The sequence below is a fragment of the Pholis gunnellus genome, assembly GCF_910591455.1.
Source record: "Pholis gunnellus genome assembly, chromosome: 15".
Lineage (NCBI taxonomy): Eukaryota > Metazoa > Chordata > Actinopteri > Perciformes > Pholidae > Pholis > Pholis gunnellus.
The window spans coordinates 9,113,517-9,137,549 of NC_136542.1; the positions used below are offsets into that span (position 1 = coordinate 9,113,517).

A 24,033-nucleotide genomic window follows, 5' to 3' on the forward strand; every position below is an offset into this window, starting at 1 on the left:
GAGAGAGGGAAGCGTGGGGAGGGGGACAACAAATGCCAGTGGGAAGAGAGGGTAAGACAGACATGGCAGAGAGAGAGAGAGAGAGAGACTTACAGTGCCTGACCTAGTGCACACTGATTCTACACATGCACTACATGTTTGGCTTCTCCGTTTGTGACCTAGTTAAAGACGTAGCTTTGAGGATGTTGCATCAAACTCAAAGCCCCTCAGAGCTTCTCGGCTGCTGATCTTGGTTGGCATAACAGTAAAGTGGAGCATGTTCTTGATCAGCGCTACACACAGGATTACATGCAACATTCACTGTTGCTGGACCAGGAAGCGGAGCAGAGGAAGGATGTTAGATGCTCTATTTAAAAAAAAAAAAAAAAAAAAAAAGCCTCAGGCAGATCTGCAGCCAAGGAGATGTGGAGCAACTTAAATGCAATGAGTTCTGATGGACTCACAGAATATCACACAGATGGAGGCTCACCAAAACAGCTCAACGGTTGCTGCAATTCTAGCGTCCTTCCAGCAACTCTCTGTTTAATGCACATCTTTGGGCCACCACCTCTGTATATAATCACAAACATGATGCTCAGTTTGAAATTGTATGAAACTGAATACAGCAGCAAATAGTTTTGGAGTGAATTTCTGCTTGAAAATAAATACATGGTTGAAGATTATTTTCCTGGCACTTGACTGATTGATTAATTGAGTAATAATTTCAGCTCCAGTGTCAATATGTCAGTGTAAATACCAAAGGTGATCCAGCTGCAATCACAATCAGCTCTTTGCAGGAGAAAAATGTGCTCCAAAATAGTTTTCAGTCATAAAAGATATATTAGCCAAAACATATGTGTCCGTTCTCAAACCATTACTAAAATGTCCACTCGCTGACTGTCTGACATCGTACTTACAATAAATAATACAAAACCTAGATGTATTTAAATGAATGAGTATATGTGGGGCTCACTTGCATAAGTGTTTCAATACTCTTGCTATTGATTTAAAAAACACACAGATTTATGTCCTGTGTGACTTGCCGTCATGTTTCCATGAAATATTTCCGAACTCTACTCCAGCATGCCCTCAGCCTGCTGCCCTCTGAGTTTGGGGTCAGAGGTCACTGACACTGTAAACATGAGGAACGCTTCTCACAAGACACTGGGGCGAACAGGAGCGAGGCCCTGATTAGGAGAGCAGATTGTGTCGTTCTAAGCCGAGCCGAACTAAGCTGAACTGCATCAGCGTCAACACAACGTGGGGAACGAGAATGCAGTTTAGCTGCTAACTGGTGTTGTTTTTTGTACGGATAACAAAAGACACGTGGTTACTTCAAATATGGGAGAGACAATGGAATGTTAATAATCAGTAGTAAAATAAAAACTCTGATAAATGAGTTACTGAAGGGTTCAACAAACAGTAAATGATCAGAATGTAACATGTAAGAGAGTAATGAATAAAAGTCACGTCTCCTCAAAAAAAAAAAAAAAAAAAGAGTAATTCAAGAATAATATTTGTGCATTATTATTTATGCATTAAGATTTGAATAATACCAGACCTTAAGGGTCAGTACACTCTATTGGCGTCTGCATGGTTTTTTTTTGTGTGTGTGTGTGATTTGCTATCATGTGGACAGAAACCACAGGAAGTCCCAGTTGTGAAGTAATAGACAGGAAGACTCCAGTAGGAGACGTAAATGTCCAACCACACTGGGACATTCATATGAGCTGTGATTAGATATCGTGATCAGAGAAGAGAAGAGAAGAGAGGAAGAGAGAAAATAAAGCAGAGGGCTTGTCAGATTGCTTGTCAGCATCGATTTTGGTTCTTTTTTCAAACTGCCTATTGTGAGTCCAACAATGTTACACGTGTGTAATGCACAACAATCTTAAGATGCGATCTAAAGCTACAGCACAGCTACAACATTGACCTTGTTTTGACAGTGGAATGATTAATAACTAAACTGAAGAGAAACTCTGTTATTATCACAGCGTTTTCTGTCAGGACCAACACCAGCGACCGATTTAAAGCCATGTTTAACAGCAGCTGAAACACTCAGGTGTCAGCAAAAACTTTAAAATGATTTAATGAGTGTTCTCACACACACACCCACACAAACGTGTGCAATGATGAGCTGCTCGGGAAGGAATGCGTGTCTGTGTTACCGTTTTACAACAATGAGAGAAAATGAAAACATGAGAACATGATGACACTTGCAGTCAGCGTGTATCTGTGTGAATAAGAATGAGTCAGGCGAAGAAAGAATGAGGCGAGGCAGACAGACAAACGTTAAGAGACAGCTGAAGAGCGATACGATCTGGAAGATTTATTGTCATTCATTACCTCCAGACTATAGTCAACTGTTTGTTTGAGAGTCAGCCCAACAAAAAAAAAATCATGAAATCTGGTGGAAGGCCAAAGAACTGATTTGTGATTTGTTTTTGGTGGGATCTGGTTCAAGAATGTCATTACATTGCTAGATGTGATCAAACTGCTGAACTCATTTGCTTCAATGTGTATTCAACCATTCAGTCGGTGCACTTATAATCGATAAGTTAAAAGCAAAATATTATGTTTTATTGTCTTTTTTTTAAATGATGCTTCTTGTAATTTGCACTATCCCCTTTGCAATTAACAGGATAATCGTGAATATCGCAGCGAGTGACTTGAAATAGCTGTCTAGCTCGCAATCATAGTAAAGAACTGAAAATAGAAAAATACAAGAATTGTCATGTCAGACAGGATAATGTTGCCATTTCTAAAAATGTATTTATTCTTTATTTATGCAGGGGAACCTTATGATTCCCTTCCTTAAGATTGCTCACTAATGCTCATGTGTGTCCTATCTGTGATGCATAAAATGATTTGTTTATTTAATGTATAGTAAAGTGATGCCAGTATGTTTTAGTCCCATTTTAAGGAGGTCTAAGCATATTGTCCCAGGCCTGACCGCCACCTTATCCCGACATTCTCCATTTCTCTCCTATTAACCATCGTCTCAGTCACGGTCATCCCTCTTTCGCGTGACCTCTACCTCTAGATCCCCCCCACCCTCCCCTCCCCATTTCTGCCACTGCATTCCTTCTGTTTCCTTCCCTTGCCCTTCTTCCTCATTCCCCTGCCTTCCTGCTGCATTTATATGTCCTTGCCACTGTGCCAAAGAGAGGAGGAGGTGACAGCTGATCATCAAACTGTCCGGTGATGATGATGGATTGGACATTTCACCAGGCCGGCCCCTTCTGATGGCCGGCGACAACTGCCTACAAAAACTGTCGATTCACAGACGCATCAATAGCTCTTAACATACAGCCCTTCTACCTCCTGCCTGGCTGCTTGACATCCTGCTCATTCACTGCTTTCCCATCCTAGCACAGAGCGCGAGCGCACACACACACACACACACACACACACACACACACACACACACACAGAGCTTGGTTGGCAGAGCTTCATCAGCCTGAGCCTTGGCATTAGCTGCCTGCTGCGGCTGAATGGAGACCTCAGTGGCTCTCTGATGAGGAAGAAACAGAGCAGAGAGAGAGAGAGAGAGGGGGGAGAGAGGGAGAGCAGCGGAAAAGCTTTGATGGGGCAAATGTGCAGAGCAAAATGCATGTAATAGTGCGTGCTAAGCAAAGATATATAGAGAGTAAAACAGACATGGGAGAGAGAGAGAGAGAGCGAGAGCGAGAGAGAGATGAGGGGAGTGACTCCACAGTATGCGGACCAGGTAGCTGCCAGAGTGGATTACTGCAGCAGGAATGCAGCACTGGCTGCAGGATGGAGGGAGGGATGATATGAGACCAACAGAGCAGGAGGTGAAATGATGAAGTTGTATAGCAGAGGAGAGATACTGAATCATACAGTTATTGTCCTAGTACTGGAAGTGAACAAAGTATCTACACCGTAAATGTATGTCAAGGCAAGGATAAAACAACTGCAGCGCTGCTTATTACATTTCACATGAAGCAGGTACAAATGTGCACACACACACACACACACACACACACACACACACACACTATATGTGAACACATAACAGGAGAATTTGAATTAAATAAATCTGCATGTTTATGAATGAATATCTAATGAAAGACTGAATGAAGAGCAACAGCCAACACAGCTGAACAGAGAAGGGGAAGTGTGCCACCAGGAGTATCAATAAAAGGACATCATCATAAAACGTTCACTTATTAACATTTTATAGCTTGTCTGAAGGGTAAAAAACGACCTTCGCACTTAATGCTAAGCTAAGTTTACTGTCTGTCTGGTCAAGCTCCACAGTGCAGCCATAAGCGGAATCCATCTTTTCATCCAACTCTTGGCAAGAAAGCTAATAACGGATTCTTAACTGCATTATGTACAGTTAATGACATCCAACCTGGAAAGAATCCTGCTCCTGATTATAAAAAACCTAAAACGGGACGTGCCATTTAAAGTAGCAGGACACTGACATGAGAAGCTCCTTTTCCTGTTTTACTCTCCGGTTTTCAGGGTCTTTGTCAGATCCGGACTATTTCGAATGAATTTAGCTCGAGCAGGATGTGAACTTGCATCCGGCATAATAAACGCATGTAGATGCAGCACTGTGAGGACGCACAGAACACGCCTTGGCCACATATTGACCTTACACTGTCGTGTGAGCAGACAGCTGCAGACATGGTAAGACAGTGACACATATACTGTCTCTGCGAACTGACCCGGCCTGAGCGTGTGTGAACGCACTGACCCATACGTGACAGAATACATACAGTACTGCGTATACCTATGTGTGCCACTCCTGTGTGACTTCAGGCTACAGGGAAGGAAGTGCGGCGCCGGCGTTTGTGCCCAACGGGAAACAGACTTACAAAGAGCAGAGGAGGGGCGGAAGAGGAGGGCAGGAGGAGGAGGGGGGGGGGGAGAGGAAGTGAGGAATAGGTGAGCAGAGGAGGAGGGTGAGAAGAACAAGAATGAGGTGGAGGTGTGAAGGAGGAGAGCGAAAAGGGGGCGGAGCCAGAGGAAACATTTGAAATTCAGAACATTATTGATGCTGTGAATCGATTGTGTGCGGCTGGCCAACGCTCCTCACACAAATAGCTATGCTAAGGTATCTCTAGGTGTCAGAACGCCATGCTTTTCTTTTTAATTGTGTCTATCATAAATAGATAAAAGGGACAGCGGGACATCAATACATTTAGGAATATTTCTTTTTTAAGTTAAATAGAAATACCTACACACTCTCATGTCTGTGTGTTGGAGCGCTGAGGCAATTAGCTTAGCTTAGCATTATGCTCAAAATTCTGTCTTTACTGGATTGACTTTACTTTTGATTTGCCATTTTTTCTGTGTTTTAATTGAATTAAATTTAATGACTTTCGTTGACTTTCAGTGACCAAGAGACCCCCCAAATATGTGCAGAAATAAATTGACATTAACCATAGCACAGGGAGGCGTTACTTACATTTAAGATGCATCTTTCTGTCTGTCGCACGTCAAGCTCCTCTTCTCAAAGTCTCCATCCTGTGGTTAAAAACACACAAGCGCAAGCTTAGTGAAAGTGGACTCGCTGGTCGTCATAATATCAAGACACACACACAAGCACACACACACACACACACACACACACACAAGCACACACACACACACACACACTCATGCCATCTTTCACCATTGTTATGGTTGGCAGCTGGCAAGGCCCCCTGAGCCTGCGGCCGGGCCTACAATGCAGTCACTGTGGGGGAGATCGTTCACAGTCAAGCTAACAGGCTAAAGAATGAGCTAACTGCTCAGATATGGGACGCATTCGGGCGGCTTTGCAATAGACTCATGCCTGAGCAGACAAGCAGTGTTTGGCCACGACAACAGAAGGCCCTATTCAGTTCTCTGGGGAGGCACACAAACACACACGCACCATTATCATAATCATCATCATCCTAGAAGCTCTCATCTGCTTCAAAACATGTACATGGTCACACACACACACACACACACACACACACACACCCCACACACACAGACACACAGAGTCAGAGAAAACAACCCAGACTTGAAGCATTCCACTACAGTAGCATTCCATATGTTTGGTTAAGCACAGAGAATCCAGATTTAAGACTGAAGTCTGGACTGAATTTAAAGGATGAGAGAGGGAAGTAGAGGGAGGGGGGAGAAATGAGGAAGAGGAGGGGGGAGGCTGAAGGAAAAAAAAAAAAGAAGGGAACATTCCTGTGAACTGTAGGCAGCAACAGGACACTCTGGTACAGAAACATTGAACATTACATAGAACATACATTAAAGAACTAAGTCAAGAAAGGTGAATCTACAGCTCCAAACTCAATGTACTGAGGAAGACTGTGTGACAGGTTTAGAAGCTCCAGAACAAGCAAGTCAGTAGGACTTTGAGTTGACATTGTTTTGTCACCTGTATAAATGGACTTTCACCATAACATGGAGAAACAGAAAACAGGGGGGAGAGACGTGGAAAAACCGGCATGAAAGCATGTGGGGCTGCAGCTAACAATATTTCTGTTGTTGATTAGTCTCCCGATTATTCATTTGATTAATCGCTTGTTCTATAAAAATGTTTTCCTCGTGTGAAGTAACATGTTGACATCATGTTACACGAGGCTCTTTCCTTTGCCATAAAGGTGGTGTCTTCAAATCGACCGTTTTATCCAACAGTCCAAAACTCCACAAAAGACCGAAAATAATCCTTAAATCCTCACATTTGAGCAGCTGGAACATGACTTTAAAAGATTGTTCTGTTGTCAGAACGGTTGCTGATTCATTTCCTGTTGGCTCATCAACTTGACTGAGACAGCAGAGGCGAGTGATGCGCTCAAAGACACTTCGAACATGTAAGTAGTTACTGATTGACAGAAACAACCAGTCTTTGAGCTGCTCCTGCCACTCTGAGCTCCCGTCTGTGTCACCCTCTCTGTTTGTTGCCACAACATCGTTCTTTACAGGAAGGAGACGGCCCTGCTGCTCTGCACTCAGCTCGGTTGATGTTAGATTCATGAGGGACGCGCCATAACACCGGCACACAGGTTTTGCTGAATCATCCGATGTTCTCGGGCTACGCGAACGCACTTCTACGCTGCACTAAACCAAATGCGTAATAGTGAAGACTGCAAAGCCAGCTTTTTTGTCATCAATAAACATTTTGATGAAAATATGTAATTTTACAAATGAGAGTCAACCCATTTCATAGCAATCCAGAAGACACCAAGTACCCTGGTGACCAGAGACCACATGTTTGACTATGTTTGAGTGTGTGTGTGTGTGTGTGTGTGGGGGGGGGGGTTAACCGTAACCAAGCGATACTGAAAACAGCTGTCTCCTTCTCATCCCTCGCTTCCCCTCACGGACACAGCGTGTCAAGTTGGCGAGGAGGATTCATTACGTTACTCAGCAGAATGAACTGAAACAGTGCGAACTTCCTCCGGGGTCTGTATCTGTCTCTCAACAACCGGCCATCAGCTCAATAAAACACTTTTTTTTTGTGTGTCATTTCCAGCACGCTGTATCCTATTTACATACATTTGTGTGTCATGAACAGAACTTACGTTTGTGTATCGATCCAGTTGTATGTGTGTAGTCAGTGATATTACAAAGCAACACAATATTTCTTACAAACTTTGAATGGTTAAACATCTCCTCCCTTTTCATTCTACATAAACAGTTTATCGTGTTGTGTTTATCTTGAAGTCCGGATTTATCTCACATATAAAGGAAGGCAGCTGATAAGTTATCACTGTATGCTTTCTGAGCACTTAGGCTTACACTTCGTGAGGCCACACACACACACACACACACACACACAAGAGTCGGCTTTGGCACAGTGTCCTGCAGGAAATGCTTTAACCTAACAGCTGACTGCTACCAACAGCATTAAAAAAAAAAGACTAAAATGTTAAAATACTTTTAAGAGTCAAATTCACAGTAGCTTTTAAATTTACCGACGCTTCCAGGGAGGAGAAACTCCGTACGTGTTCATTAGTCGCTCTCAATCGCAATGTTTCACAGCGAAATGGATGCATTCAAATGCAGTGTGGGATTCAAAAAAAAAAAAAAAAAGTGTCAAAAGAAAAGGACGGAGGAACCACAGCGAGTAAAACAAGAGAGGAAACGAGGGAGAAAGAAAGAAAGGGGAAGAGAGAGATCATGTTCAATTTCCTCCACTGGAGAACATTTCAAGGCCTGAAACTCCATCCTGGGTTCCACTGGCCAGGCGGGCCTCGTTTGCATGGGAGCCCATTTCCTGTGTGTGATTAGCAAAAGGGAGTGTGTGTATGAGTGCGTGTGTGTGTGTGTGCGTGTGTGCGCGCAGTTCAGAGAGGTCTGGGGTTGTTTTGTCTGCTCGGGGAGGAAAGGAATGCCCAAATCAAACACAGTGAACAGGATGCCTAAAGAGAGAGAGAGAGAGCGAGAGAGAGAGACACACACACAGAGAGAGTCAGCAGATAGACAGTGGGGAGGAAGATGGGAAGAGCCAGGAAGCAGAGCTCCAGAAAGTAGCAGACAGAAGGAGCTAACAAAATGAAAGGCAACAATAGAGCAAGGGATTGATTTTTCATTGGCTGCCGGTGAAGACTGCGAACAGCATTCCTCCTGCTGCTATTTGCATTCCAGCCGAGCAGCGAGGTGGAGCAAGAGTCTGTCTAAAAGCTGACGAGCTGTCAAATGGAAAACCATCCACCTCTTAAACTCCCCCCGAGAACCTGCAGAACCTGTCTTGATATGTAATGGCTTTTAGCCCTGCCTGTTCCACAAATAACAGCCGAGGCTCTCACACAGCGAAGGATTAGCGCCGGCTATTTTTCATTTTCACAACAACGGCGATATGACAACGAGCAATGTCACAGGACGGCTCAACAATACAGGAACAATCCTGGCATGTCAACTTTGTCACGCAAAACGTCAGCAGTCTTTAAAAAATGTGAAACCCACTATTTAGAATAAGCTTAACTTAAACAGGACTGCCTGCTGAAGAAACCCAACAAATGGGGTTATAAGCGGGTCTCTCACATGGCGATGTGGGTGGCCTACAAATTAATGAATGAATAAATAAAGTACGAATTGTTGATATGGTTTTGAAACAGCACTTAGACCTTTAATTAACAGAACAGACTCCTGGCTCCTGTCCTGTACAGACGGTGTACAATTATAACATAACAAGAGAAACTTAACCCCGCGTTCAAAAGTTTCCAGACACTTCCTTGTGTCGCGTGTGCGCGAGCTGGACCCTGCCCATGCAGGAGTGAGCCATTCCTTGACTGGCAGAGCAGAATTGATAGGCCGCTATTGTTTCCTTTTAAGGTCAATTGTGTCTCAGATGCTTGGCATAGCCAGCTGGCAGCGGAGAAGAACCACTAATTTAACTGCATTCTTCTGTGCAGTCCACACCTAGAGAGAGAGAGAGCGAGAGAGAGAGAGAGAGAGAGAGAGAGGAAGGGAGGCAGAGAAAGAGATGGCATGAGAGAGAGTATGAAAGACAAGTGGGGATGAGAAAGGTAACTGGAGGTTGAAGTGTAAAAGATTTGAAGCGGTTTAGATGGAGAGAAGTAAAATAATGTATGACTAAAGGGTGAAAATGAGTACGTTACTCTGATTAAAGGACAGAGGAGGGGGACACGGTTTAAACCCAGCCTCTGGGAGAAAGAGAGAGACGGCTGAAGGTTGAATCCTAAAATATGCCGGGTATTCCACAATGTTCCACGGTGCACAAATGAGCCACTCATGGACTTGAGGGTGTTCTGGGATTCCTGTGAGGCTCCTGTGTCTGAATGTGTCCACATGCGCACACACATATGTACACAAAAACACACAACTTCACTGTGGGTGAGCCAGACATTCAATGCTACACCAGAGAAAAGTTTATTCGATAATAAAAAAAAGGTAAGTTTAAATTCAAATAACTAGGGAAAGGATTGCCGTCTTTACTTTACAGTAAATACAAACTACATTTTGATTGAATCATGTCTTTTGTCACACAGCTATCCAGATGTTTAGCCTCAAAGAGACGCTCAGACATAAAGAGAAGAGATAAGAAGTGAAGGGCAGATGAAAGGACCACCAGAGGGGAGCAGATGACGCGATCATCGTCTGAGTCGCTGTGTGTGTGTTTGTCTGCTTAACTCTAATGGGAGTACGTATGTGTGTCATCACGGTGGGTGATCCAGTGTGTTTAGGTTCCAGTGACGCAGTCCATTTTAAACTCAGACATAGTACTAAAACGATTAGTCATTTAAATCGATAAATTAAGCTAAAACTTTATTTTTACAGGTTCTCAAATTTGACAATTTACTGCTTTTCTTGGTCTGACATGGTCATGAACTGAATTATTTGGGGTTTTGGACTGGTGGTCAGACAAAGCAAGATATCTGTGACTTAGAAAAGTGTGATAAACATTTTTCTTATGCTTTACAAGCCAAATAATGAACCGATTAATTGAGAAAATAATCGTTAGATTAATCCATATTAAATCTATTGGTTGTCCAACAAAAGGTGAAAAACAGAAAACAATTGGTCTACCAAGCCAAACTTCGACTACTACAGAAAGCACGTCTCTTGCAGTAAAAGCTGCACTTTGACCGGTCTATTTTAATGGTCTCACATTGTGCTGCTTCACTTCCCCTGGTCGGGACGGCTAGCATGAGAAGGAGCTCCAAAGAGCAGAGTTGGCATGGAGGGGGAAAAGCAGCCAACCCAGCCCTTTACAAAAGGCAAAGACGCAGAGATCTCCAAAATAAAACCAAAGCGGAGAAGAGAAGAGAAGAGGGGGTAAAAGGGTACAGAGGAGGGGAAAGAGAGGCTGAAAATAGCCTAGCAGTCGGGGTCTGCATGCATCAGCACCACAATGATGAAAGCTCCTAAAAGCAGACTTGCTAATGCATGGAAGGGTGGAGGAACAGAGGGAGGGATGTCTGCTGGAAAGAAGAAAAACACCTTACCGGTTATAAATGAGGAGAGGTGAGAACAAAAGGACAAACAGAAACCGAGGGAACTTTGGGAAGTCAAGATAAAAGGTCATATACGCGACAAAGAGGTGCGACGAGTTGTTAAAGTTCATTCGATTTACCAAACTACTGTAGAATGGTCTACCGAGTAAATAAGTGAAGGAACAGAAGAACAAAGTTGAGAAGAAACAGTGCACGGAAGACAAAACAGCACGAGAGAAACAGAAGAGGGGGAAGTGAGGGTTGCCATGGCGTCCGAACATTCCTCTCTCTGAGAACATGTATATTTTCTGATCACAAGAAAAATAATCTGCGAGAGGAATTTTATTTTGAGAGCCGCCCTGGAGGTCCAAGGATTAGAACAGGTCAGACAGGAGTGTGTGAGAGGGAGTGTGTGTATCCCTCGTACTGTAAAAGGTGGAAGCACAAGAGCACACACACACACGTACGTACCGCAGCTACAATGTACAACAAAGTGAATTTATGAAGGCCACTTTTGGGGATAATACACAGGTATCATTGGTCCACGTCCATCTTTCCTTCCCACAAATGCATTGGCTGAAATGCAATCTCTGGAACAGCTATGGTCTGACATCAACGTATCAGCCATCACATGCAGATATCGGTCGTCGTTTCTTAACTACAGCTCGAGTCTCTACACCCGAAATATTGGCCGCTGCCGTCAGAGGCTAAAACGTTGTCAGATTGGTACCCGATGGGTTCCAAGATTGAGGGGAAAACCGAAAACCAAAAGTGTCTTAGGCCACCACAGGTTCATTGCTCCTCGGCACAGATTCTACAAGTCTATGCAGCTCTACTTGAGGGACGCGCACCACACTTCCAAAAGATTTGAAAGTAGTAGTTCTGCACCCATTTATTCAGGTTTTTCTTTTAATCTGCCACCGTTGTGGTGGTTCCCTAATCCACATCTCCCTACTAAGATCAAAACATGAGAGACTCAGATGCATCAAAGCACATTTGATGTTGTCTCTCTGGGCCTCGCCCCGAAACAGCAGCCCCAGAGTCAGGACAATATAAGCACCCAGCAACAAGAAGTATTTGATATTGTAACAGTTTGTCCTTTTATCAGTTTACTTTCGTGTCGTTTTGATTCGAGACATGCTGATTCATAAAACAAAACGAAAATGTCTTGAAGATTCAGCAAATAAAAGAATGAAACATAAAAGGTTTTGGCCGGTTAAGAATACATCTGTGCACTCTGCAACAGCCTCACTCGGAACTCAACACTCGGACTCGAGACCTCACAATGAACCCGACCTCCGCTGAGCACTGGACTGGTACCGCTACGGTGAACTCCTGCCAACCGCTGTCACGTCAGACAGCAGCCATCGGACTGCAAATAACAGGCTGAGACATCATAAATTCTAGGGGAGAGCAGCAGTGACTATAATGCCACGGAAGAGAGGTTGAAAGAGACGTATTACAGCTCTCTGCATATAAACATTCATTCCATTTTAGTGATGGTGCCCAAGACATACAAACCCTGCTGCTTGGTCGAAGGACTATGGTTCAACTTTTAGCCTTTTATGGATATTATTGAGGTTATAGGCTTGGTGCGTTACACATCTGTTCCAGTGTTTAGGTGGCATGAGATGGTATTTTTGTGTCTTTTTAACCACCTGTGCTAATGGCTTTCAGTGTGCCATCTTCCACAGTGGCGAGACTGATGATCGTTATGTTCACCTTTCTTCCCCCGCCGTGATCATTGTCTGTCTGGCCGCTCAGCCGGATCTCTACGAAGAAGAATGCATCTTGAACCAGACTGGAATGGCTCCTGAAATATGCCAAATATGCCCCTGACCCCCCTCCTTTCCTGAAGACGTAGGCCTGCTTCCTAGCCCACCCTCCTTCCCTTCTAGCCCCCCCCCCCCTCCCCCCCAAACCACAGCATTCCTGCGCTGTACACGACACCGAAACGCACACATACTTACAATCACAGATGACCCACTCACTCACATAGAAAATGTTATGGACATTAATAACACAAGTTTCCACCCAGCTGACCCAGACATGCCTTTTAAGGGTAGGCGGTTCAGATTTCTCTTTTCATTAACTTCCAAAAATACTCCTGGACCAGGCGGGAGAAGGGGGAGTGACAGGGTCTCCTCTTTAGTGAAGCAAATAGAGAAGGAGAGAGTGAGCGAGACATGATAACAATCGCTTGGAGAGAAGGGGGAATATTGGCCCTCAAAGGAGGAGAACACCTAAAATCATAGAGGAATTTACAAGAAATGTCTTAACTTTAGCTCTCCCCTGTTAAAGCGTCCCAGGCCCTTTCTCCCCTCCCTCCCTCTCTCTCTCCCTCTCTCTGCCTAGCTGTGCCTCCTACATGCTTTTGAAGTCGGTTTCCTTTGCACTTCTTTCCTCTTTCTTCCAGGATCGACGCAGTAGCCATTTTTGAGGAGCCTGTACAATGTAGGAACAAAACAGGCGCACAGGGGAGCTTCTGTAAAACAACTTATCGGAGGCCGAAATGTCCAACAGAAACCTAAATCCAACACAGGACCCAGTCGGAAAAAAAGAGGAAATTTGTGTTTCAGGTCAGCCTGAAAGCATGTGAAACACAAACAGTAGCAGCAGAGTGGCCCGTATTATTAGTCAATGTGGTCCAAACTCCAGCCATGTGGGGAAGCTGGCCTGGCCAGTGATTAAACATTGGAGGACTTATCACCTGCAGCTATCAGGGTATATCTAACAGCCACAAACACATTCTTGGCAGTGTTTCAGAGAGGGTTTTGCTCAGCGTGAAAAAAAGACAGAGGAAGTCACGATTCAAATATAAGAACCTAAAAATCATCATCGAAATCTATTGTGATAACAGGTTATCAATGTTTCCACCTGCGATGCAGTTTGCATCCACATATTATTGCTAGCAATAGATAGAAAAAAAGGGGGCAGACTTCGAAGTATGACTCGCATCAGAAACCTTAAGAGTAAAGGTTGAAGACTAAAGTCACTGATTCAGTTAGCTTTTACGCAGAACTCAAGATCGAGTGGAAGCAGTGGCCAAAATGGGGGGAAAAAACGTGGGAAAAGATGATAAAAATGAATGAATCGTCAATGTTCCACAAATAATAAAAAGGACATTCTTCACTCAATATAAACTCTACAATAACTATGACTCTCTATGCTGCCGTGTGATAAGGAAATGGTGGACGGTTGGGAAGCCTAAATGAAGACCAGATGATGAGTTTTTTTTTTTACAGTAGCTTTAGACCAATCACATGGTCAACAGCAGGGCAGCTACCTGGTTTTGAGGGATGCAGAGGAGCGATGGGTGTTCATGAATGTAAATTCCTGAAAGATGGCGCTGAGCCTGTTTTGAAGTAACCTTTAGAGTGAGTCTAGCATCTGAGCCAGTTTTATCATTTGCCAAAAAAAAAGATGCATTTGTTATCAAGAGTCTGCTGATGCTCAGGGTTTTGTCTTCTAACAGCCACTTGTTTTAACAAAGGTTTTTAACTTCTCTTTGTGACGTACCATAATTCAGAGCTAGCGGTACATTTAGCAATGGAAGGGGACAATTACAACTCTGCATTGAGCTGTGAGGATTCCTTCATAATGACGAAGGAAAGGCCTTGTCTGTCTGACAACATATCTTAGATGACTGGCTAGCCTGCTTGTCACGCATTAAACAATACAAGGAAACTACTGAGGGAGCAGAGGCCTCGGAAAAGTTTCAGTAAATGTTTCAAAGACGCATGTTTTTCCTCAGACTTGATGAGTCATTGTTGTCAGCTTCTCAGGGGAAGAGCTTCGCAACAAACGATTAATGGTCATAAGATTTGAGCTCAGACCAAATTTTTGTGCCAGGTGTACTAAGTTGATCATTCAACAACAGCCTAATTTGCCCCCATAAAATCCCATTTCATAACCAGCCGTTCATGTAACGGGTTCAATAACCACACAGCAACTCAATAACAGGTCAGTAAATACCAGAGATGTCAGTTTGGCTGACTGGTTAAACAGGAGTCTTGGTTAGACAATCTTGCAATGCTGCTGAAGATTATGACACAAAATACAGCCTGTAAGACAGAATATACAGCTGGAGAGGTTGTACGGTGGATAAGACACGACTGAATTTTGATGATTTTCCGAAACAAGTCATTTACATTTTGATCAGAGAGCAAATCCAAAACATGGCAAGAAAGAAAACAGTTTAAAAGAAAACACTAAACTAAAGGTTAAACATTGTATTTGTTGTTTGAGACACATTTTGAAACCCCATTATGCAAAGAAATGCAAAAGAAATGACATACATACATATACATATATATATATATATATATATATATATATATATATATATATATATATATATATATATATATATATATATATGCCATGACACAATGTAAAATGGGTCTACCAACATATTATTTATGCTAAGCTAGCCCTCTCTATACACTATCTGGGTGTATTACATCCATAAAAATAGAAAAGCGGTAGAAGAGACATTCCCATTCAAATCAACGTAGCAGGATGGTCAGAGCGGCCATTTTTTATGTGTACTGGTTGTGAGTCAAAATCTGGCACATTGTTAAATGACAATAATTTTAAATAACCTGATTAGAATAGGCCTTTTTCATGGAAGTCATTTCGACTTATCAAGTGTAAATAACGAAAATAATTGTGATGGCTGAAATCCATTTTGCCGTTTTGACTTCAGGTCATGTTGGCTCACTGTCACTCACACTTGGAACACTTGAATAGAGCAGCGCCATCGTTATCAGTAACACCTGTGCTTTTCCTACTGCGACATGTCAAAATGTCTGCCGTGGGAAAGGCCGATTAGAAACAGATCAATTATCTCACTCTACTTTTTCCACCTGCTCTGATGGGGTGAAAAAAAAAGAAGACTTGAGTCAATGTTATCGTGGATATCTAGTGCTTCGTACTGGACGTGATGCAGTCACGTGCACCTGCGGCCTTCACTGGTTTACAGTCACCTGTGTGGTGAGGCCTCAGCGAGTGACCACGCCACCACGGGACAGGGCGGCTGGTAATGAGGAGGCTGTTTGGCACGCTTTGGAGGACTAACGAGGGGGATTCATTCACACACGCAGAAGGAATCGTATGAACACAATCCATTCTTGCTTTGAATTCTGTGATGAGTGAGAGCACATATCTGTTGCTCTGTGTGTCAGTGTATGTGTTAATGAGAGCCTGAGCGAGGCGTGTGAACACTTAAGAGCCGAGATGTACTTCTGGCTACTACTCGCTGAGTGATTGACACTCTCGGCCTCTAGTATCCGATGACAGATCGACACGGCTGGGAACAGCGCAGAGCGAAAGTGCTTCGGCACACGGGCATAACGCGCACGCACACACAACGAACCGACAAATGCACGCACGGTTTAAGTAGTTTGAACTCCAGCTGAAATCACAGAGCCCTGCCCTGTCACTGGCCCACCACTGATAAAGAAAACTGGCAGGGAGGGAGGCAGGCAGGAAGGCGGGAGGGAAGAGAGGGAAAAGGAGCGGGAGAAAAGGAGAAGGAGGGGGAAATTAATGTATACAGTAGATGAGAGGCAAAAACAGAAGGAGGTGATGGGGAAAGGAAAAGTTCAGGGTAAGAAAGGGTCCAAAGAAGAACCAACTCAAGACTCTGATGAGTGTAAACCACATAGTTCCAAGAACCCAAAATGAAGTTCTCAGTGGTAAAGAAACTCAAATTATTTAACTTAAAGTTATGTAAAACGGAGAAAAGCAGCAACTCCTACAATCGGACGAGCTGAAATGCTGGGTATTTTTGCGTGATAAGTCTGATTGTTGCCAATATGTTTAGTTTACAATCACAAAAAGAGAAAAGCACAAAGTTCTAGGAAGCTGGAGGGTCAGCTCTTCCTGCCTCCAACACTCACTGAATGTACATGCACTGTCTCATGTGTGCGTGTCTTTGTGGCATTAAGCCATCTTCCTCCAAGTCTGCTAATAGACACACAGCAGCTCCAGCTGGCCTGCGTATTGTCAACAGCAGCCTCTGTCCCGGATGCCGAGTCCCATTATTGCGTTACAACAAAATACACGCACACACAGGCTGTGTGTGTGGGCTATAATACAAGCCTCTAAGAGACCATGATTCATCTGTGCTATTTCAAGGATGCCCCCGAATTGTAACGCCTGCGATATTACTCTGTGCCCTGTGTGTGCATCCTCCGCTGCTCTATTCCTGGGTGAGAGGGTTACAGAGGCTATAAGTAAGAGTCTACCACTAATAGTAAGCAACACCATCCGGTCCACGTTCTATCTGAGCTATAGCCATTACAGCATATTAGGATGTCTAGGTCTGCTCATATGGGTGCTGACTTTTCTTTTATGTCTTCCTTTGAGAGAGTCTTCATTATGTTAACAGCTAATCAATTTGTTAGATGCTATTACTTGGTGTTTTACCCGTTTTAATACTGAAGGCCATGCACTCAAAGTGGTGTTCTGCCCTCTTTGTGTCTTTTTCTTGATGATTTTGATACATTTCTCAATACGCGTTTCCATCCAAATATCCATTTCTATTTGTGCGCACTTGCAACAAATTAAGTCAACGTCCGTGTACTGTAATTCCACACTGATGTGACGGTGCTGCATTAACAGCAGGGGCTCTGTGCATAAACCTTGATGTGCCAAGTGGCAGTAATACTACCACCGACGGGCTGGGTTTTGACATTCCCAGCGGTTTGATTCTCCCAGGCAGAAAACCTCAATATTTTAATTTAATCCCCAGAGCAGTCATTTAGCCACTCTGTAATCCCCAGGTCCAGCGCTTAGTCTGATAATTACCCTTATTGGACACCCATAATGATTAGTTTTTGGTTTCACCCAAAGCAGCGCAGGCAGTTTCATAGGGCGGTCACGGCGTTCTGCGGAGTGGAAAACCAATCATGCGTGGTATAGCGCAGGTCATAAAAGAGGAGCGAGGGGTATGATTATTACTTTGCATGGCAGGCGACAACTCCTGGACAGGACATGGTGCAAACTCTGTCTTTGTGTAGCTTTCACTTGTTTCCACAGAAGTCACTTTCAAGGTCACAAAACAGGTGGTGGCGGCCGCTCTTACTGTGTCAGCATTAACCGCTATCATCACTGAGGGATCATGTTGCGTTGCTCTGAATTAGTCCTCCGGAGCGCCAACGCAACCAAACCAAACTTGGCGCACGATTTCCCCAAAACTGTACATGCATGGAACAAGCACTGATCGGGGAAACATTTGACATCTCACTCTAATTTGATTTTCCCTTTGCATTTCTCCCAACGTTTGGCATAAACGGCATGCATTCCCTCCACAGGCGGGGTCACAATCCCCTCGAAAATACCACAGGAAACCCTCTTCGCACATCCACCGCCGGGACAAGCTGCCATGCAAGTGCCTGTGTTGAGTACAGGGGGGAAAGGGGGTTCACAGCAGCTCAAGCTGGTAGCTCAGCTGGTATGATGTACAGCTGGCTGGGAGGGTGAGCCTTACTGGAAAGTCATCAGTGATTTTTCTTTTTGTCTCTTTCATGTCTGAAACAGGTCAAGGCAGGTCCCCTCCATCTCCTTCCCTCCCTGTGCTGCTCTTTACGAGCCCCACCTGGCAGATTAGTATTCCACCACTACAACTACCTTTTCTGCCGTTGACTGACACACACACACACACACACACACACACACACTCCTCTATTACTGTTCTGGTGAGGCAGCACAGGGCACATACTGTTCAGATGTGTGCTCTGCCACCTTAGTTTCATACATGTGTAGGCCCAACACATTCCATCTCATGTGAAGGAAAACAAACACGCAAACTTAAACAGAGCAAACATGTCTTACAACTTCTGGTTGTTTTAGTTATGGCTTAATGCGTCAACTTCTATTAATTTAGTCATTCAATTATGTATTTAAAAAAAGGCCTTCCGAAGCTGTAAGTGACATCTTTTAAATTGCTTATTATGTTCGTCCCCAAAACTCCAAAATATTCATGACAGTCACACTGACAGAGAAACGCAACAAACCCTCACATTAGAGAAGCAGGAACCTGAGAATATTTGGCATTTTTCCTTGATAAATTATTATGTTTCTGTCTATTAATGACTAATTTCAGCACTATGGATCCGAGGTGGAATCAGCTCTTTGGCCGTTACAGAGGTCGTCCACCATCCAAAAACTGACCACTGCACACAGGAATATTTGTACAAATTATTTGTCATCACAGCTGCTGTCAAAACGGCTTAATTAACAGTTAACACATTCAACAGATTAAAGACCGAAATACAGGTGGTGTTCAAATTTCCTTCAAAGTGAAACCACTAGAACATTCTTTCAGTGGTTCGTGTATGTCCTCCACACTAGTCTATTCCAGGGTGTAATGTCCTTAAGGGGACTATTCTGCTCAGTTGAGATATCATAGTGCCCAAAGTGGGACTAAACCAACCAACCAACCAACAACAAAATATATTTAAGACAGTCAATACATTGTATGCTACTTTACACAAACTACTGCAGTAGCTACTAACATAAGATGTCATATCTACCACATATCAACCTTTTTGTAAACGTACTCTAAACTTTAGAGTCAACGAGTAGAAAATATATTTGTGTTTGTGTGTAACCACTGTTTCACGCTTCCTCATACTGAAGGAAAAGAGAGCCAGTCAGGTACAAAGTCTACATATGCTACCTTATGTTGCCGATACTGAGTGAACACGAAACTGAAACATTTTGACTTCATTAATGAAAAAAAAAATGCCCTCAAATTCCTAACGACTTGAGTCGCATTACATTTTGAAGATACTATCCTTCCCAAAACAGACGACATAAATACCAAGCGCGTTACATGAAGCTAACTTTCGATTTTTTTCATGTTTTCATCAACCTCGTGTTATGAACTACGGCTTGTTATGCAGTAGCCTTAAAAAAAAAGCTTGACGTTATTTAGTGCGTTGACGCCAAATACATGAAACATTTGAATAAAAACTGCGACATGTTAACAAACTGAAATGTGCACCGCTACATTTTAACCACCTGAGGGTTTCACCGCAGTCCTGGATGCTTCCTTTTGGCTACAAAAGCAGCAGAGGAGGAGGAAGAGGAGGGTTGAAAAACTTGCCGCAGTTCAGACTTCTGCAGTCCCGATTGACTGGATCCAACGCAGGAAGCCGCTGTCTAAACCCCCCCAAAACCGTGTCCCCATGCTCCCCAAAACACTCTCAGCAATTAAAGACTAACTTTACCTTTAGCTGGTCCACCGCCGGGACAGAACAACTCAGCGTTAAATCCACAACTCCGCAAGGCTGGAGCTCATGCGGACGGTAGGACTCGCTGCTGCCGACACGGCGAGGACAAGTTCATCCACATATTCTGAGACACAACCAGAGAGTTGGAGGACACAGGGGGAATTGCGTTTTTTGTTTCCCCCTTTCCCTAAATCACTTTCTTCGGTCCTTTCCTCTCGGATATTCCCCTCCCTGGTCCGTTTGAGATCAAACCATCACATTCCACCGCGTCCTTAACAATGAAAAAAGGTGGGTTTTCCTTTACTGCTGCCGGAGGACCCACCCCTCGGGATGACTCTGCCCGGTCTGACCGCAGAGAGAACGCCCTTCCCGGCTGCGAGGTCCCGCCCCTCTTCCCCACATAACATAGGCAAGTCTGGCCGGTTGGGAGGAACGAATCTAAAGAGAGGTTGTGTGGATTGTCGGAGTATTTTAATATACTCTGAGTTAAACTCTCTCCTACTTTCTCGCTCTACACACTAAACATATTTTATTTAACAGCATAAGATCACTATAACACTTCCTGGTATACCATGATCCTCCACAACAATTCTATAGCACTATCTTTGTAATTCAATGTGGATATAGCATTAACAACAAATTTACCTCAAGATTCCCATTATATATCACAGGACAGGTCCCTAAGAAGTATACAGAATTAAGAGCCGAAATCATTAAATTGCTATAAACTCAAAGAGTATCACCTGTGGCAATGTTATAGGAGTCTTAAATTAAGCAAAACGGATGAAAACACTGTTAAGATTACTAAAAACGTATTTTCCAGTAGCATAAACATTTTATAAATCCCTATTGAATTGTTATAGAGCTGTTTTGTGAGTGTTATGTGCACTGTGATTTCCATAAATATCCAGGAACTGCAAACTGCCCACCACAAAAATGCTGATTGTTCTGCATATGCTTATAAATGTGTAAATGCCACAATTAAAGTTATGCAACATTTACGGTGTCAGGTTCAGACATGCAAGTGGCATTGCCGTGTTGAGGTTTTAGAGTGGAATTTAAGTCAAGAGGTTCTCCAAGTTTCCATTACGAAGCAGCCTCAAATGTTTGCAACAAAGACCCTGGGCCCATTTTTGACAACAAGACAATTTAAAGAACCCTCGGGTTCTCTGGATCTGGTAAACGTGACTTGATATAGACTAAATGTTTTCCTAAAGGCAGTTAATTCTCTGATGCAAAAGGTCAAGACAGACATATGGATCATTCTGTCTCTCAGTGCAACCTCTCTACTAACGCTGTACACCTGGTTTCAACTGGTGTAATTTAGTGTGCTATCTGCAGTCATTCAGGGTGATTATAACTGTAACAGAAGCCCATTGTTTATCCGTTGTAGTGCAGCATTATTATGGCACGGCAGAAAATTCTTTGTTGTCTTTCAGTTACATAACTGAGGAAAAGATTTCAGTAAGGTGATAAAATACCTACAAAGTCGTGATAGGCAACCAGCCAACCAACCAGGTGAACTCCTGCACACACACACACACACACACACACACACACACACACACACACACACACACACACACACACACACAGAGGAGGACAAGAACATTGGCGTCATGTTGGGGCTCTGTTGTACTGTATCATCATGCCTGATTTCCATTCAAAAGTAATGCAGCAGCACATTGTTGCTCATCGTGAAAGGAGGAGGCTGGAAAATAGAGTTATTGGATGTCAAAAGCCTAACGTTTATCAGTGACCATGTCTTGTGTAAATGGTTGTGTAATTGAAACAGTCCCTTTGTGGAGATTCCCACAGTCAAGCCTTTGTTTTCCCTCTCACTAAACATGCCTCCCTTGTAAAAGACCATAGCGCTCTCATCATATCAGTTCACATAACGGGATAGATGAGGTACAAATAATGTTACGGTGTTGCTCTCTCCAGGTGGGGAAGTTGCCAAAGAAGTAATGAAAAAGAAATGAAATCCCTTCAGAAGCTGCTCCACACTAAAAGCATAACCAGGCACGCTCATACACCTGAATGGCACAGCAGGGAGGCCAAGCGCAGGTGTACGCGAAATATATGTGCATGCATATTTCTGTTTAACCTCTATGTCTGTCTGTGTATTTCTTATGTTAATGTGTCTTAAAAGATAAAGGCACAGCGGGAGAGCGAAACCGAGGAACTGGAGAATATATGAGTTCATGCCTCAGTTTCCAGAGCTGCTGGTCTGCTCTAAACATTAAAAGAACTCTTGATCTATGAAGAAGCAGAGCACAAAAAATCCATCAGGGCAACAGAAACAGTGAGATGAGGAGTAAAGACAGGCATGGAAAATGCCTTTTTTTTTTTTACGAGGACGTGTATCGGCCATGTTTCATCCGTCTTAGGAGGGTTGGCTCCTGCACAGACAAGTTTCTGTCATCCTGGGAATTTGCCTTAATACATCAAATTATATAAATGCAAATGCATAACACAGACTGAAATCTAATGCGTAAGGACAGGGTTGCAGGGAATGTAATCTCCTGCAGCACACACTGTAGCACACAAGGATTCAGGAAGAGCAGTGTTCAAGCCAACATCCTTCCTAATCACAAACATCCTTCACCACCCAGCAACATTACCTTGTTTATTCCTATTAAAAAAACGTGTGGATGAACAGCACAAATCGCAATCAAGTCAATGCATTGGTTGTCTTTCAAAAGGAAGCCCCGATGGGATTTATTTATATTTCACAAGTTAAGTATTTTATCTCATCCAGAACAGCAGACTAATCTCTAATAATCCTGCATAGATCACCGAAATTACAAGCAGCCAATAGCACAGAGTGCAAGGATCAGGTCAATAGTCACCTGACAATATTCTTTTGATGACAAAAAGAGCATGTAATAAAAAAAATATTTAGACCAGAGTTGGAGGATATAATACCACACTAAAGCTTTTCTACTTTGTGTCCGTTTTACAGCGGGGATAAGGATTATTGTGCTTAATGCACCATCCTCTCAGAGTGGGTTAAGGCCAGTATTTAAACAGATGTAACCCTGATGGATCAAAATGTCGGGCAGCTTGTCATGGAGGGAAACATGCACTTATCGAATGCCATCAAGCCACTGACAACGTTGAGTAAACTTTCATCAATGTAGCGTGCCGTGCAGATGTTGTGTTTGAAGGGACCTCTTTTTGAAAAACTGCATCACTTGCACAATACTGTCATGCGAATCTTAACAGCTTAAATCTATGACAGATTGCTCCACTTTAATCACTGATGGGGGACTTTTCAAAAGCTCTTGATATTTGAGGTTTTTATATCTTAATCCGGAAATACACAGAATGTCCCATGAGAGAGAGAGAGAGAGAGAGAGAGAGAGAGAGAGAGAGAGAGAGAGAGCTCCAAAACCTTTGATAGGAATAAAAATTGGGTCTTGCTGTCAGGTTCTATATTATCTTGAATTACAGATGTCTCAGCCTGTCTAGCTCACCCTCCCATGGCCCTCTCTTTCCCACTCCAGGGGGACATTCCTCAAACCTCAGCCTCTGGCATGCAGTAAATCTGCCTGAGAGAGACCTCTACACTCTCTGGTCTATACCAAGAACCCTCCGCCAAGCAAGACGTGCAGCTAAACACCTATTTATCAGTTCTCTGTTCCTCATAAGTTGCCTGAGCATTCAGCTGCCTGCAAATGATCCTACTAGGGTATTTCATGTCTGCCTGAGGCAAAGTGCCATGGATCAAGGTGAGGTGAAGGAGCAACTGTGAAAAAGGTGTTAATGGGACAAGAGGAGCTCCACAGGCACTCCCTCCCTTCCTGCCTCCTGGAGGAATGCATGACTCTGACTTCTGACTGTACAGCTCTTCCAGGGCGATAGCTAGCGATCCCATTTTAAAAAAA

The 24,033-nt window shown here is 43.5% G+C and overlaps 1 protein-coding gene across 1 annotated transcript in view; it reads right to left on the reverse strand.

Annotated features, from left to right (window-relative positions):
- The window catches only part of luzp1 (leucine zipper protein 1), a 42,151-nt gene extending 21,760 nt beyond the window's left edge, over positions 1 to 20,391 (reverse strand). The window contains exons 1-2 of the mRNA XM_079174437.1: positions 20,141 to 20,391; positions 5,423 to 5,481 (exon numbers count right to left, since the gene is read on the reverse strand). The gene's annotated coding sequence lies outside the window, so the exon portion shown is untranslated. The remainder of the gene's footprint in view (positions 1 to 5,422; positions 5,482 to 20,140) is intronic.
- Between the last annotated feature and the right edge of the window lie 3,642 nt (positions 20,392 to 24,033).